Source organism: Myzus persicae, unplaced genomic scaffold (genome assembly GCF_001856785.1).
Source record: "Myzus persicae strain clone G006 unplaced genomic scaffold, MPER_G0061.0, whole genome shotgun sequence".
Classification (NCBI taxonomy): Eukaryota; Metazoa; Arthropoda; class Insecta; order Hemiptera; family Aphididae; genus Myzus; species Myzus persicae.
In genome coordinates, this window is record NW_019102066.1 from 383176 (window position 1) to 399211 (window position 16036).

The 16036-nt window shown below is 31.7% G+C and overlaps 1 protein-coding gene across 1 annotated transcript in view; it reads right to left on the reverse strand.

The window, feature by feature from the left end:
• The window catches only part of LOC111031131 (peroxidasin homolog), a 297314-nt gene extending 281479 nt beyond the window's left edge, over positions 1 to 15835 (reverse strand). Inside the window, exon 1 of the mRNA XM_022310947.1 lies at positions 15785 to 15835. The gene's annotated coding sequence lies outside the window, so the exon portion shown is untranslated. The remainder of the gene's footprint in view (positions 1 to 15784) is intronic.
• Between the last annotated feature and the right edge of the window lie 201 nt (positions 15836 to 16036).

Here is a 16036-nt window from a genome sequence, read left to right on the forward strand (position 1 = left end):
GAAAATTCAATTTAATTTTGAAAGGAAAAATAAAACCTAAAGACTCTTATAATAACTTTAGTATGCAGTTTTAAATTTGGCAATCTAGTGAAAACCTTAACAAACTATAGGTACAGAAAAAAGTCGAAGGTTACGGTCGAAACTGTCACTTAAAATAATGAACCTGCATGGGCCAACCTACTGGATCCTACTGGACCAAAATATAATTTACCTACGTACTTTTTAATCAACAAAGAACGGATGCTCAAGTAAAAATGCATGTATGATTATTGATTTAAGCCAAGTTATTTTAAAGAAATTCAAGTTTAAAAATTGAACTCGTTGTTAACAAGAATATTCTCATTTATAATTTAATTTAAATAGTTTGTTAAAAAAATTTAATTATCCACTGGTTGCCGGGATATTATAATATAGTATGTATTTCTAATAATACTATTGCAGGGGTTTCGGTTCAAAGAACAAAATTCTTATCTCAGAGATAAAAATAATAATTAGTGTAAAATTCAATTAAATTCTGTTCTATTTACAGTTGTATTACACTGTAATATTGCACATTTTCAGTCATATCTTATGAAACTACATGAACTTTAAAGAACGGGACCATGATGATTGCTATCGTCATGATACCGTAGTTTAGTTTCTAATCGTATTATTTATGGTGCGATGTGAGTCTCGGTACAATATCTGAAAAACTAATCTGTATCGGCGAGTATTGCCCCTCTATCCACAAACCACCAAAAAATCAAAATCCCGATAACTATATTTCATATATATATATGGTAAACGTTTAGGTGTCCGTCTTAAGTCTACCAAAATGACATTTATTTCACATTGGGCACGAAGCCAACATGGGCTGTTGGAACACCTACACCGTTGGCTGAGGTGTATTTTTTCTGATTTTCATTTCCACGGCTTTTAAGAGATTATTTGAGTTTACTTTCCGGAATATAAGGTTCGTGTTTTTTTTTCTCGTCGTTTTTCTACCGTCCGATTTAAGGGTCTGCGTCTCTCATTTTCCCTCACGTATATTTATATATTTGTGCGTAATACACCAACGGAACCAATCATTAAGTGTAGATCGAGTAGCGTACAAGTCCCTCAAATACCTTTTGTTCTTTTTTTCTAATCTGTATCCATTTAAGGTATAGTGATTGCAATGTGGAGCGACTGGGATACGTCAGAATATCTCGTCGAAAATATTATCGATTGCAGCTGCAAAAGTATGAAACAGCCAAAAAACTCATTTCCACCACCGTTATTAGGTTTTCAAATACCCATACGTGATATTGCCGATCGTCCAAATAACTCATAGACCTAAAATGAGCCAGAAAAGTGATCAAAAGTGCATTGAACGCAACCCACATCAATCAGGTGAATCAAGAATTGTAATCAAAATGTTGAAAATTTAGAACAAACTAGATGCAAAGTGCTCAATTAGAAAAATAAAAATAAAACAATAGGTACTATTTTCTTGAAGACGATAAAAATCGTGATTCAGCTTTAGATAAAAGTTCACCACGTATGATCACCATAATATGACAGTTTTCAAGTAATTTATATGTTTCTGAAAACAATTTTGTTTTCAAATGTTTATAAGTTACAACACAACGCATTTTCAAAAATTAGTTTTTGGAGGACATATTTTATCATAAAATACAAACGAAATACTAATACTCATATGTATAATAACAATATGAAATTTATATTTACGTTTGGACGTATACTTATTATCAACACAATATCATAATATGTTTTATTTCAAGTAAAAATACTAAAACAATCACGAAACGGGTTTTTCGTATTTGACAAGTATGTCAAGTCCGGATAATGGAATTCCAAATTTTAGGTGAGGTTTCTCTTTCATGAACCAGAAAATGGTTTTAAATAAATTCAAGTTTTTTCTTACTCCCTTACTCTGGATAAAAGTTTTAATATTGATGCATATTGCATCATTTTCCATATAGCATATTATAGTATTATGATAATTATTTCGAAAATACTGATCAATTATAAGGTACTTACATAGTTTATACAATCTACAAGAGCTTACACAACTTTTTAATGAGTTCGATAAAATCATAACTTCCTATCCTTATGAGTGCAAATAGCACTATATATGTCATCGATATGAGTTAATTATTATTCACCAAAACCTGACACGTCATGTCCATCGTACCGATAAAACAATTCATCGAAAAATCTGAAAGTATAATTAAATTTGTATTGGGAAGTTTATAATATCAATATCAGCTATCGTATCACTAATTTGATTTTTTTTTCTCAAATATATTATGCTTGATCACTTTTAAATAATTCATACATTATTACATTTTAAAACTTGATTAAAAGGAAATATGAAAAGTTAAACTTGGAAGAGTGGGATATTAAGTCAACCCAACTGAAACTTTGTAACGAATAAGACTTATTATCACACTGCCCACTCGTTTTATCAGGACGACCAACATTTTATTTGTTTTCGCGAAAGTAAAATATCCGTATAGTGAACTAATCGTTTTCAGTGAATTTCTAATTTCTATTTTCATAGTCAACCCGAACCGTCATCATCATCACTCGTCCAAATAATATCGGTTGAATTCACGACGTCAATACTTTCGTACATGCAGCTATTTTCTCACTTGCGCGGATAAGACTGATCTCGTTTAAGTTCGAAATGATTCATTGCCTCGGAGGTTCGACGCACAGCGAAAGATCGATTATGTTATTATTAAGTAGTTAGCGAACAATCTGCAGTGGTTAAAACCTGAGTCCTTTGAAAACTTTTTGATCACCGAGGGTAATGTCTTAATACGGCGAACATGCACGTGATCATAGGTTGGTAGTAGGTACATTTAGTACCAATAAACACACTCCCAACGGAATTACGCGAGAGAACTACAACTCGATGTTCGATAACGTATCGCATAATATGCACTTGAGTTGGGTACGTTTATTACTGAGAACGAGTCGCAGTTAGTACATAACTACTTGTACATATTATGCGGTCGGACGTTTGCGACCCGCTGTTAACCATTTCGATTTCATAGGTTCGTTTAAAATTTTTATTCATAGGTGGTGTGTATTTTTAAAACGGAACATTACTTTGCCACAGGAATTTTACATTTTGGAATCGAACAATATACATTATGTATAATAATATAATTATAGGTCCTATATTATAGGTCCTTTTATTTGTATATTTTTTTTTTATTATCAGATTTACATCAACCTCTACCTCGTGCTGTTGACCTCCCATTACCACAAGCAGCTCAAGACGATTTTATTTTTTTTCTACCACTAACGCTGTGTAGTTGTGTGTCACCTCGTGCATCCCTTAATCCTACGCGTTACTGCGCAACGTATGGCACCACCGGCAACTTATTTAAATCTCGTATACTCAACGACTTCCGCGTATGGGTGAGCAAATATGACGTTTTAAAAATCTTGAAAGAGTAACGAACAAAGAAAAAAAAATGAATAAATACTTAAGTATGCCTCACTAACATATTATATTACATGCTTCGAGCACCGGTTGATGTATTTTGTTCTGTGCTGATGAACACTAATTTACCATAGTATTATGTGCGGAAATTCCAAGATTACTTGTGTTACTTGTGGCTCTCAATCACTAGAAACCGACACACAAGACATAACTATATAGATTAAAAGAACCCTAATAATCCATAATGATGATGGAACAATAATATTGACAAAAACCTAAGTGACGTAGGTTAGGTTAGGGGGCGTACACATGGTGTGGTTTTAGGGGTTCAAACCACCCCCAAATTTAAGCTCTTAATTTCTTTACCCCATTTTTTGTATATAGTTAAAACATGTGTATTACGTTTAAAAAAATTAAAACCATCCCCCCCCCCAAAAAAAAATATTAGGAATATTAAATAAATCGAAGGATAATACCAACGTGTATGTTTAGCTACACGCTCGTTTGGTGACATTAATTAAATTTGAATTTTTCATAATGCTAATTGTAATTATTTACTATCATTTTTGGTTATTAAAATTAATTTAAATTGTTCGTATTATTGACAATATTCGATACTTAATAATAATTCAATTTTTATGGGTCATACGATTATTTAACAGTTCATGCTATCTGAAGCAATAACATTGGTCACAACTGCCAAGTCTATTGAAAAAACTCGTGTTTTGCTGAACCAGTTCAGTAAAAAACTAATTAATTAAACGTCAGATAAATAATATTATGTGGCTGCGGGATTTTAGGGGTCGTTGATAATAATTATTAACTTTTGGTACAACCAACGGCGGTCGGAACGGATTTTCAAAAATCTTAAGTTATTTATAATTTAACTAAAACAGAGATATAAGTACATTTTTTCGTTGATTCTAAATGATGATGATAGTGTTTTTCGTAATTAATAAATGACACATTTCATTGCAGCTCGTTTTCTTGTTTTTGTTTTGTTGTTGTCCCTGTCTTCCTGAACATTTTTGTCAGAAATGTTTGCAATTTTAATAAAACACGTTTAATACCTCCCATTATGTATTACATTATTTACATTCAAATGCAAATTAAAAAAAACCTGAGATCTTGATATAACTTACAGCTCGTTCAAATTTTGATTCAAATACATAACATTTTTCTAAAAAAATCATCCACTCAACGATAACAAATGAACAGTAAAATATAAGGTTTTCATACGAAAAAAAAAAATTGAAAAGCCACGAGGCCCACTTTGTATGATATAAAATATCTAAGTACTTGAAAATATGCTTAAAAACCCTAACAGCAGTACACTTAAATACTTTAAAATAAATTTAATTATTAAAGAAAAAATTGGTGGACAGAGAAGTGGTCAATGACCAAGCTGTTGAATCACTTCAGTGTATTTAACGAGCAGCCGTGTGACGTTACAGAAATCTTAATCGTAAATATTATGAACCTTTAAACACTATTTTCAAACCGAAATCACTTACCACTTATAATAATAATAATAACAATAACAATAATAATAACGATAATAGTCGTTAACGTTGCAGTATAAGTAGGTCCTGCGGGGCGGTTGAAAGGTATAAATGTACTATGGACACTTCTACAATTTAATCGCCTTGTTAAAGGTCGGCCTGACGGATCGACTTCGACCAATATGAACTAAAATAATGAATTATTTTCTTATTTTATTTGCATAGTCAATAAACAGAGATATCTGGTATGCATCTACCAGCCGCGGACCTGGAATAATTCAGTTAACAAGGTTACTGGTTAGAGTTTATGGGGAGACGGTTCGAAAAAAAATTATATCATAAGGTCTTTGTGACATTTTAAAATTTTAAAATTAATCGGTTTAAATGTTATACCTATAATTTTAAATTTAATTGGATTTTATATAATAGTTTAAAAAAAAAAAAATAAAGGTTAAATAATAGGTTAAGTTGAACTCACGTTAACGCGTATCTGTAACAACTGTGGACTTGCACGTGCTAACTATATACACAGATATATTTATATTATTTTAACAATGTCCACTATTTTTCAAATGGAAAACACCATATTTTACTAATATATTTTTGTAAATAGTATGCATCTAAATCAAAACTCGAATGAGTGTATGGATAATTTTTGAATTATTATACTTTTCGTAGTATAAAAAAAAAATCTAAAACAGATTTATTGTATATTTAAGCTATTTCTGAAATTATTTTACTCGGAAAGTGTTTCCATATTATGATGGAGAGTGAATGTGTGATTGTGATTAATTACTATATTTTTCAAATAATCAAAGTCCCTGCATATTTCGGAACTATTATAATATTATCTGAGTGTAATAGGAAAGCACACAAAGCTAAATAAATCACAAACTACTCGTTGAAATTTCAATTTAGATAAACCGTAAGACAAGCGCGATTTTAGTTAAAAAAAAAAAAAAGTTCTTACATGGAATGCAGTTCTAAGTACCTACCTATTTGATCAGATGTTTCTAAATGTGAGAGAATTTATACTTAAAAGTTATGATACATGAAAATTAAAAATTCAGGATTAAAATGAATTCATTAATAAAGGAAAAATGGAGCGTAAGCATGGTCGTTGAATCTTTTTGTACCTTATAATACGACAATAATATTGTACACCTGCTATAGCCTCACGAAAGGTAGAAAAGCGGAAGCGAGACACCGCGTGCGCCGCATATAGCCATATATGTATAGGTATTACGGATATTATGGTGAACGAAATTTGTTCGACCTCGACCGGGGTACGTGTAACGCAGAGATTATATTATTATATACTTTGTACATGGGTTCAATCCCACCTGTATAATATCTGCATAGATCGGCCCGCAGACTGCTCTTCTACAATAACCTACGCACGCTCTCGCCGTCGCAAGTCTTATCCTCGTCCCCCACGAGTTTGCTCGTGTAATATAAAATAATATTATAGAAAAATATCATTCTCGACAGTAGTAGTTGCAGTTTTTCACTCTGATTCCGTCTCGTTTTTCAATTCCCACAATCGTTCAGCTCTGACAACATGACGATAAACGTACAAATCGAGGGGATGAATTTATCGTCACTTGCACATAAAGGAATACAACTTACGGTTGGTTCAGGAATGTTGTTCTGTGGCGGAAGAGAGGGAGCGAAACCATGTACTTTAAAATAATTATGTATAATGCTTAGGACAAGTATGCAGTTCGAGTGCAGTTGTTAATCAATTGCCAATTTGTCCACAATAAAGTCAATTGAAACAAACTCTCTAATTCGAGTACGTACGAGAAGAGTGACAAACGATGTGTGTGTGGGTCATACCGTTATAATGTAATATAGGCATTTGGTACCCACTCGTATAATTGACACAAAATCTTCATTGTTATGAATGAAGATAAAAAAAGAACTATGATATTATTACTGTGTCACTTTTCATTGATATATATATATATTTAATAAATTAACATGACCTAATGTGTAGAGATTTTTTAGCAGAGATTTTCCATAGTACTACACCTCACAACCTTTATCCAGTTTTTCAAGAACTCGATTTTCAGACTGACAATGAACGTAGGACCACACTAAGCATAACGTTTCAAATGGTTTTTTTTTTTGTAGAACCAAGTTGACTGTCTTGCTTCAATTTTTTTTAGTTTTTTTCGAAATTTCATTATAATCTAATAATAATCTTTATAATTGTATCCCCCCCCCCCCAAAAAAAAAAAAATTACTCATACTATTAGAAATGAATTATGATGATTTAAATCATGATTTATGGAAATGTCCTTTTTAATGTTATTGAACTCAAATAGTTGTATTTCTAAACATAAATAATGTTCATTATCTAAATAATATGTTAGATATTATTCTGTAGGTGTGAAATATTATTTGATTGAATTGTACTACAAAGCTTATAAGGTATCTAACAAAAAATATTTAATTAGTTGATGTAAAATTAGAAACAAGCTTTATGTTGAATAACACTGTAATTGTTTTTTACATTTACTTTGTACTAGTAAATTATACCTTACACTCACTCACCACTTGGATGGCGTTTGTATTGTATAGGTAAAATATTTAAGACATTCGGGGTGACAATACTAATCGGTCGGTCAATCATCGATCTCTGCATTGGTCCATGGACCATCGAGATACGATTCAATTACAAATCATTGAGAATCCCAAAAATTACTTCATTATAAGGTAAAACCTTTTACATTATTAACAATCTTACTCGGCGTAATTTCATGATATGAAAACACGAGAACGCAGCTTATCAGCGTGCTTGAACAAATATTGCAAAATTACAAAGTAAATATTTTGGTTTAGATTAATATATTATTGAATTAAATACAAATCCAATCAAACACATCGACCAAGGGTATAGAGCGGTGAATGTGGAACAAAAATAACAAAACCTATTATATTTGAACACAGTAGTCTCTGCTTATTGAGACTTATCGGCCAAGTCTTATTGATTTCAGATTGAGCCAATTGTCCTCGGTGTATCTTTTAAGAGCAAAATCTGTTGTATTTTAAAATTTAAAAGAGCACCATTTTTTTCTGCAGTCTATCAATCTATGTTACTATAATTTTCTAAGTATTAATTGTTACTATTGTAACATAGGTATTCGGAGAGTATAGGGAGAAGAGTTTACGTTGGCTTGACCTACTCGAATGCTTTTCAAGATCCCAAAAAAAAAATATTTTAAGCAAGTACGTATGATTTTTTTTTTTAAATTTTTGAAACAAAATCAACTATTGTTTATCGAATAATGTTGTACTTCGGACTTTAAATTCAGAACTTTAGATATAGGTACCAGAAACACCGAAACTGTAGATGTATCATGTTTATCTACTAATAAAACATAACATAAATATTAAATTACAAGCGTACTGTCAAAGTCTGGGCAAATCGGAGAGGGTGGCTTACTAATAAAATAATAAATATTAAATAACTATTTCAACAAAAAAAATCTTATCTTAAAGTAGTAATGACTATAATATTATGCTATAACTATAATAAATGTTTCAATTAAAAATTATTATCATAAAGAACAAAAATGCAGGTAAGTAGAAGATGATTTTGTTAAAAATATTTGTATATCAAATGTGTTGGGGGCGTGGAAGCAAAGGCTATCTAAAATGCATATAACTCATCATTACACCCCCTCCCTCTATAAAAACACAAGCTTGGACATACTAAATTATTAAATCGAGAAATTTTCGAACATTTATAATAGAGTATTGTGCACTGCGTAGTTAAATAAAAATATTTAATTTGATTTAAATTTTAACCAGGGAAGTACAGTAGTCTTAGATCTTTCCAATTAATTGTATCAATGTAATTATTATTTAAATGTATTTTACTTGTGCAGATTTTATTCATAAACCAGTTAACTAAAACAGAAAAGAAAATATTATGATTATTGCATTTAGTGTAATATCATGGTCTAACTATATTTGCTTCGATCGACAACAGTTAGTTTTGTTTATCTGAAATGTGTTATTATATGCACAAAGCGTTTTCGAAATTTTAAATATCTACTTCGCGTAAAAGCATCCAGTTCGTAGAAACATCAAACCTGTATTGTGTTTCCAAATCCATGAACACGTGGCAGGTACAGTCCAGAACTTAAAAATGGATTTCACATCACAATGTATACATATTATACGGATAGTGTTCCTGAATCAAGAATAAAAAATATCTATTTCAGTAAAATATCGATTTCGCCAGACCAAATGTTGAGAACGTCGCAGCCACGCATACATCGAATTCCGCGGTATGAGTGAAGTTTTTCCGCAGTTTATACAGTTTATTTTACAATATTGCTGGTAGGGTCATACAATATGGGTGGCGGAGAGGGCAAACATAGCAATTGCTTCAAGTGGTACATTTTCTGGGAAGTGTTTTTCTCACTGGGTAGTGCTTTCTTATGTTGTACCCAATTTCAATAAAACAGTATAATTATATTTGGTTTTCAAATTGTATTTTTTATATTTCTTTTTTTAATCATCGTGGATATATTAATTTATTAATTTTAAATGTTTTAGTTTTCAACAGAAATGGGCATGCACAATGTTTCCATACAATTTGGTATCGGATGATAAATCGGTATAATATAACTATATATTAAAACTCAAGAACAGGGGACGCTACGAGTTCAAAGTGAGCCCCCACCTCTTCCCCAAATATAAAAATATCGTACCGATGACGTCAACACTTGTTAATTTTAATCGTAAGTAACCAGTCACCCAGTTATTTACTTTTGTTAACCAACATTTTAATATATGATGTAACTTCGTCGTAATTGAGATTTTCTTGATTTATCTGTAAAAAGTTAGAGCCCTCCCCATATGCACTACAAGAGTTCAAATTCTAGAGGGCTACTCCTCTCCTATCAAAACTATTAATTTTAAATAACCCATAACCATAAAGAGCCTATATCTAAATCAATAAAGGACTATAGTAAGCTAAGCTGGAGTTTTTCGTTTTTTGTTTCACCCCGTTCAAAAACTGACGATTCTTAATATTTTACGATCATCTCAGAAGTCCCAGTTAATCTTGATATCGGATCTTTAAGTTTCCTATTCGTAAAATCAAATGGACAATATGTCATACTCAAAAGAAGCATAGCTTACGTTAATAAGCATTTTAAAATAATAATAAAAATGAGATTTACAGTATGTAAGGAAATACCAAGAAAAAATATGATATAATAGTATTGTAAGATGGTTGTCAAAATTATTGATTTTACAATTACAATTTAATCGTGACGCTATGCCGTTTCTATTTTAATGAAAATAAACCGACACAGCCTATCGATATAGACAACGTTTGTCGCAAAGTAGTTTTGTCGGTTTCCTGACGATGAATATTTGAATAGATTAATCGATAGTTTCTCGAAACTTACATAGAAGTTTAGTTATACTATACGTTAAACTAAACGAAAAATCGCATGGTTCCACCATATAGTTGTACCGCGACGGATGTATTGCTAAAATTATTAAATGATTTTTAATATTGTTGTCTATATTTTTTCGATTACCAAATCGTATTTTGTAACGGCTTTCTAATATTACGCTGTTTCAAGAACTATTGTCGAAATGTCACGTAAACCGTAAACGGTGATCTTATTTTTATTGTGTAAAGCGATCGAGTAAAAATACGAACAAATATCGTTCATCGAGCTTCTAATAACAATAAATTATGCTTAGTGTGCATACCTAGGAAAAATCGCCCCCTCGCCAGTGACATTACCTATGCAATTGTTGTACCCAGGGAGTTTTCTGAAATGTTCACCTCGGAAGTTAAAAACTCGGATAAATGAAACTCAAGAAACTGATCCCTCTTTTCGTTTTGTTTATAGTAAGTTTAAAATATATACGAATTGACTTCACGACTTTTGACGAACCTTTGTCCCAGCAATAAGAATGATGACTGCTAAAAGGTCCCGAGCTAACACACTAGAAGGTCGTTTCGACGAACTCAGATCATAATTAATAATACTATTTTGTTCTAGGAATGCATTCTCTCACAGGTTAGTCCGTGCTAAGTTATTACGCAGTACAGTTTAAATAAGACGGAATATGCTGTTTTAAAACTAATTGTTTCCCGGGAACTGCATCAAGCGATATAATATTAATCTAAGCTGTGCGTTTGAGTCACTTTTGCCACGATTCTTTGGTATAACGGAAAACTACCAAGGCGACAAATTATGAATACGGCACGTCGCTATTATAGTTTCTTCAAGAACTCTCAAAGAATTTCTAGTGTGAACATACAATTTTAAAAGACTTCCGGGTATATGTTATTAATTTTATTCCAGAGCACGCCGGCTTCACATTAATAATATTATGTGTTATATAGTACACGCCGCCTCTACGTATACAATACGTGCAATTTAAATGTCACGAATTCACATAAAATATTATAATCGCGAGGCGAGTACGACAATCATTATCTCAAAGGGAAACCGTCAGAACGGAAACAAAACCACAATTTTTTTTTCAAGTCATCATCGTAATATCATTTTTTTCACGGAGTCATATTATCGTGCTTTAGCTTTGGATAATCGGATGCAAGCGAATTCAAAAATCAGCATTTCATTGACTTTTTGAAGCATTGAATACCAAATTACTGACCCAAAGGCATTTTTCCAAGAATATTTTAAATACTATTGTTATTTTCAAACGAATAATACTATTTTTTTTTTTTTTTATATACTTGAATCATTTTTTAAAATTAAATAGCTGATGTGGGAGAAATATTGCCCTCGGGAAACATTTAACAATTTTGCGACAGTTGTCTTGTGATGTACTTACCTACGGTATCCAGGTTAGCTGATGTTCAAAATATGTACTTATATCGTCCACTACAATATTCCTTATTTAGAACGACTTTTCTCATAATTTGTCTAGTGGTTTTTACTGACATGTCATCACGCCACTCGTCCACGAAAGTTCTCCATCGACGTTCTCCGCGATGTCTCTCTCTCTCTCTCTTGTTCTCATAGCACATACATTATACAGTTCCCGTCCTTCGATAAATCGATCCTTCATAGTACGCATCTATCATACTACTGACGGACTTCACCACACGACTACGTGACCCATCGGACAAGTCGTACAAGACATTCGAAAACCACTGCTGGTAACAATCGTTCCGAGTGTTTAATTGATTTATACACACATCACATCCCGCCCGAACACGTGACTGAGCGCCGGCTGTATTATTGTTGTTTACGCCCGGCACGTTTCGCATGTCGGCGGGGGAAGAGTTAAAGAGGTTTGCCATTTTCCGCTATTGAACTAACCACCGCCTATCACGCTAGTCAGAGTAAATTTATATTATAATTAAAACTGTAGGAGCTATAATAATATAACATAAACGACGCGTGTCGTGCAGCAGCGATAACAACTACCTACTGCGGCGAGGAGAACCGAACTCCGTTTTCGGGGCGTCCTTCATTCATTATGTGGGTAGGGCATGTATGCGATGAATATTATTATTATTATTATTATTAACGGCGTTTCGATACGCGTTCAAAAGCCGAAGGCTGAGATGTCTCGACAATAATAATAATAATAATAATAATAATACCAGCTATACGTGACTGGCGACGGCCACTCGAACGACGAGTCGTAATAGTATTGTATAATCATAAATTCGGGAAAATTGTATCAACGAATATAAACGCAGATATACATACCTAATGAACTGTTCGAACCGCGCCCGGTACATACCGTCATTACGACGACTAATAAGACAATCCAATCTGGATTAGCACGACCGTCTGAACAACACATTATACTGTGTAGAGGGTGGTTTGAATCCGGCAGCATTGAATTGATAATAATAATGATATTGAAATATTGAGGTACAAATTGCACTGGTGAAAACGTCGTCGAGATTTAATAATAATATACGTGTACTGTATAGTTCCGATAATCGTGCGACCATTGTGAACATAGCGACATTTAAACGAAAACATAATACAAATACATTAGTTTATAATATTATCTATTTTGTGATTGTCATAACAATTTACTGGAGATATAGTTAAAGATAGTAGATTGTAGCACCTTAAACTATATGAGAATATTATTTTGCTTGTTTTGTTGGTGAAAATATTCAAACAATCCATAATATTTTGAAAATAATTATATACATTGTACATATTAAATCATGATATTACATTTTCATTGGCAGATAGTGCCCTAAAGTGAAAATATAAAGTTTAGTTCACCAATGTATGCCAAGTCTATGTTTGACAAAACTATTTTTGCTAATAATGAATTTATAGAAATTCAAATTTTTAGAATATTTTCAGTATACCTTAAGACCGCAGTTTCAAATATTTCACCAATCGTTATCACATTGTCCTATATATTGGTGACAAATTACATTTTTCAAATGAAAACTGCCATACTTTTATGTAAATTTCAAAATTCTAAAGCAGATTATTATTATTTAATACGTGTTAATGTGTACAAATACATATTTGAGCGAATAGTTTATAAGTTGTTAAACTTTATGCACTAAGTTTAACTTTATTATCGCGTAAAGAGATTTAATGATTTCAAAACTATAACGATTTGAAAATTTTAGTTATTAATATTCATATATTAGCATATTATAGCATGTAAACATTTTCTGAACACAACACTGTTGACATAAATGTTTTAAATATATTATACGTTTTATGATGAACCATTATTGAGGATTATTACCTTTAGTCCATAAATTTAAGAATTCAGTAACTACTCCTTTGAATTTAAATTAAGATAAATCATTTTGTAAAAAAAAGAAAAAAGATTACATTTTTAAATAAAAAAGGGGGGTTCTTATTTAAAAAAAAAAAGGTTGTATCTCCACATGTCACTCATCAAATTTTGTGAAAGAATTTAAGTATCTGAACTCAGGATTTTTAAGTATGCAAGACAATTACATATGTGTGATTATTAAAGTATTATCAAATCAATAAACATAATGTGAAAGTATATATTTTTTTTTATAATAATAAATATAATGATGGTATAATAATTATACTCAGGGTGGTATGGTATCGTGATTAAACAAAAAAATATTAAATTAGTTATTTGTTTTAACCACGCTCATAGAATATTATATTTGTATAAGCGTATAGATTTTAACTCAATGGATTGCTTTTTATTTCAACAGAAAAAATGCTGAATTGCATCGGTAATGAGTCACTTTAAACAAGTCGTAAAGTTTTAAAGTTTTCGAGTAATCAATGACTATTTGAATATGTCTAAAAAATACGGAACTCCGTCGAAATTCAAAACGGCTTTTCGGTATTATACAAGTATTTAACATTCGGTGGGAACAAGTGATTATTATTATTATTATTGTTATTGTTATTGTTGTTATTGTCATTATTTGAATGGGGCGACCGTGGTAGTAGGGTTTCGTAAACCAAGAACGGCTATGCATCGGTGGTCGGTGGTTGCGGTGGTGGCGGTTGTGGTGCCGGTGGTGGCATAACTCCAAAGACCAGTCCTCCGGGGAACGGTCGCGCATAGCATCTGCCGGTCGGGCGTGCCGAGGAGAGTTGGTCTCGATATTATAATAGATACACAACAGGGTAATGATCAATATGCGTCGACAAGGGCAGCGTATTCTGCGAATTTGGCTACAATTGTAACAGTAATAATAATAATAATAATAATAATAATAATATAGGGAACATCGAAATCATGGGTCGTACGAAAAATGCGCTCCTCACAGTGACTATCAACTGTACACATATTATACAATAATACGAATATTGCCCACACATACTTGTGAGGACGGACGATAAATTTAAACGATTGACCGATAATATTAACAATAATAATAATATTATGGTAAGTGCACATTGTTACACACGCAGTTCCGTGTACACATTAGTTAGTGACGTCGAATACGTCATTTTCAGCTATCTAGGAAAAATATATTGTCCGTAGTAATTTATTGCGCTTCGTTGTAACACAGTTTGTAACATATTATAGTTAGTCAGTTATTCGTTCCGATGATTTCGAAGAGATTGACTTTGATGTTCAAAAGTTTCTCTAGCGATAAATATAAATTTAATATTATAATATTATTATTGTCATTTCCTTTTTTAATAGGTATAGGAATTTGTAGTCTACCAAACTTTGATGGCACGCAATCCCTTCAACGATTTCGTACTAAGGACACGTCATGTTAATATTGTAGGTATGTAAATAGTTAAAGGGGTTCCATTCGGTCATTTTCTAAGAATAAGGGAAATAATGTGGCAGGTACATCCGGGTCATGTCAATGTGTGTTAGTACAAAATATGAACTTTAGTGTCAGGATATTAAATTGGGAAAAAGTATCCATTTAGTTTTCGAGTAGGATAATTTACCTCGTGACAGAATTGAAAAACTTAGACTGATGTGGTTTTAATTATGTAAAAATCTTAACATTTATTAACTAAATATTGTCTAGAAAACGGTAGAGAAATTTTTTTGAAATTTGAATTTCTTCAATATGTTGAAATGTTGCGAAATCTGAAACTTTATGATATTATAAGCTTGTCAAAAGTTCAAACTTTGAAAAAACCATCTGAGCATACGGTTTTCTTGATGTGATGTTAAGAAATTTTATTATTTCAACGGCATTAAAATCGATCAATCCAAATTCTGACAATCTCGGCACACTCGAAGGTTTAAGTCAGTCGATTTATTTTTGACTGATTAAAACCACCTTAATATTGTATTTTTGATGAGTGATACATATAACTTTAGGAAGCATATTTTTCTGTTACAATAATATTGTTGAAAAAACTATAATTACCTTTTTTCAGTCGTTGGTGTTTTATGTTGTTTCTTTGCTTAATTGTTCATTCTGAAACACATTTTTATAATATTATGATATATTATAAAGTTTATACAGACAGTTTGAGTTAGTTTCACATGTTTCAATCGTACATCGATCATAAAATTATTATTATTATTATTATTATTATTATTGTGACGAGTAATACGATACGACGTCTTTGCGTTAAATCACAGGTAAAAAATTTAATCACAATGACACCATAACTCA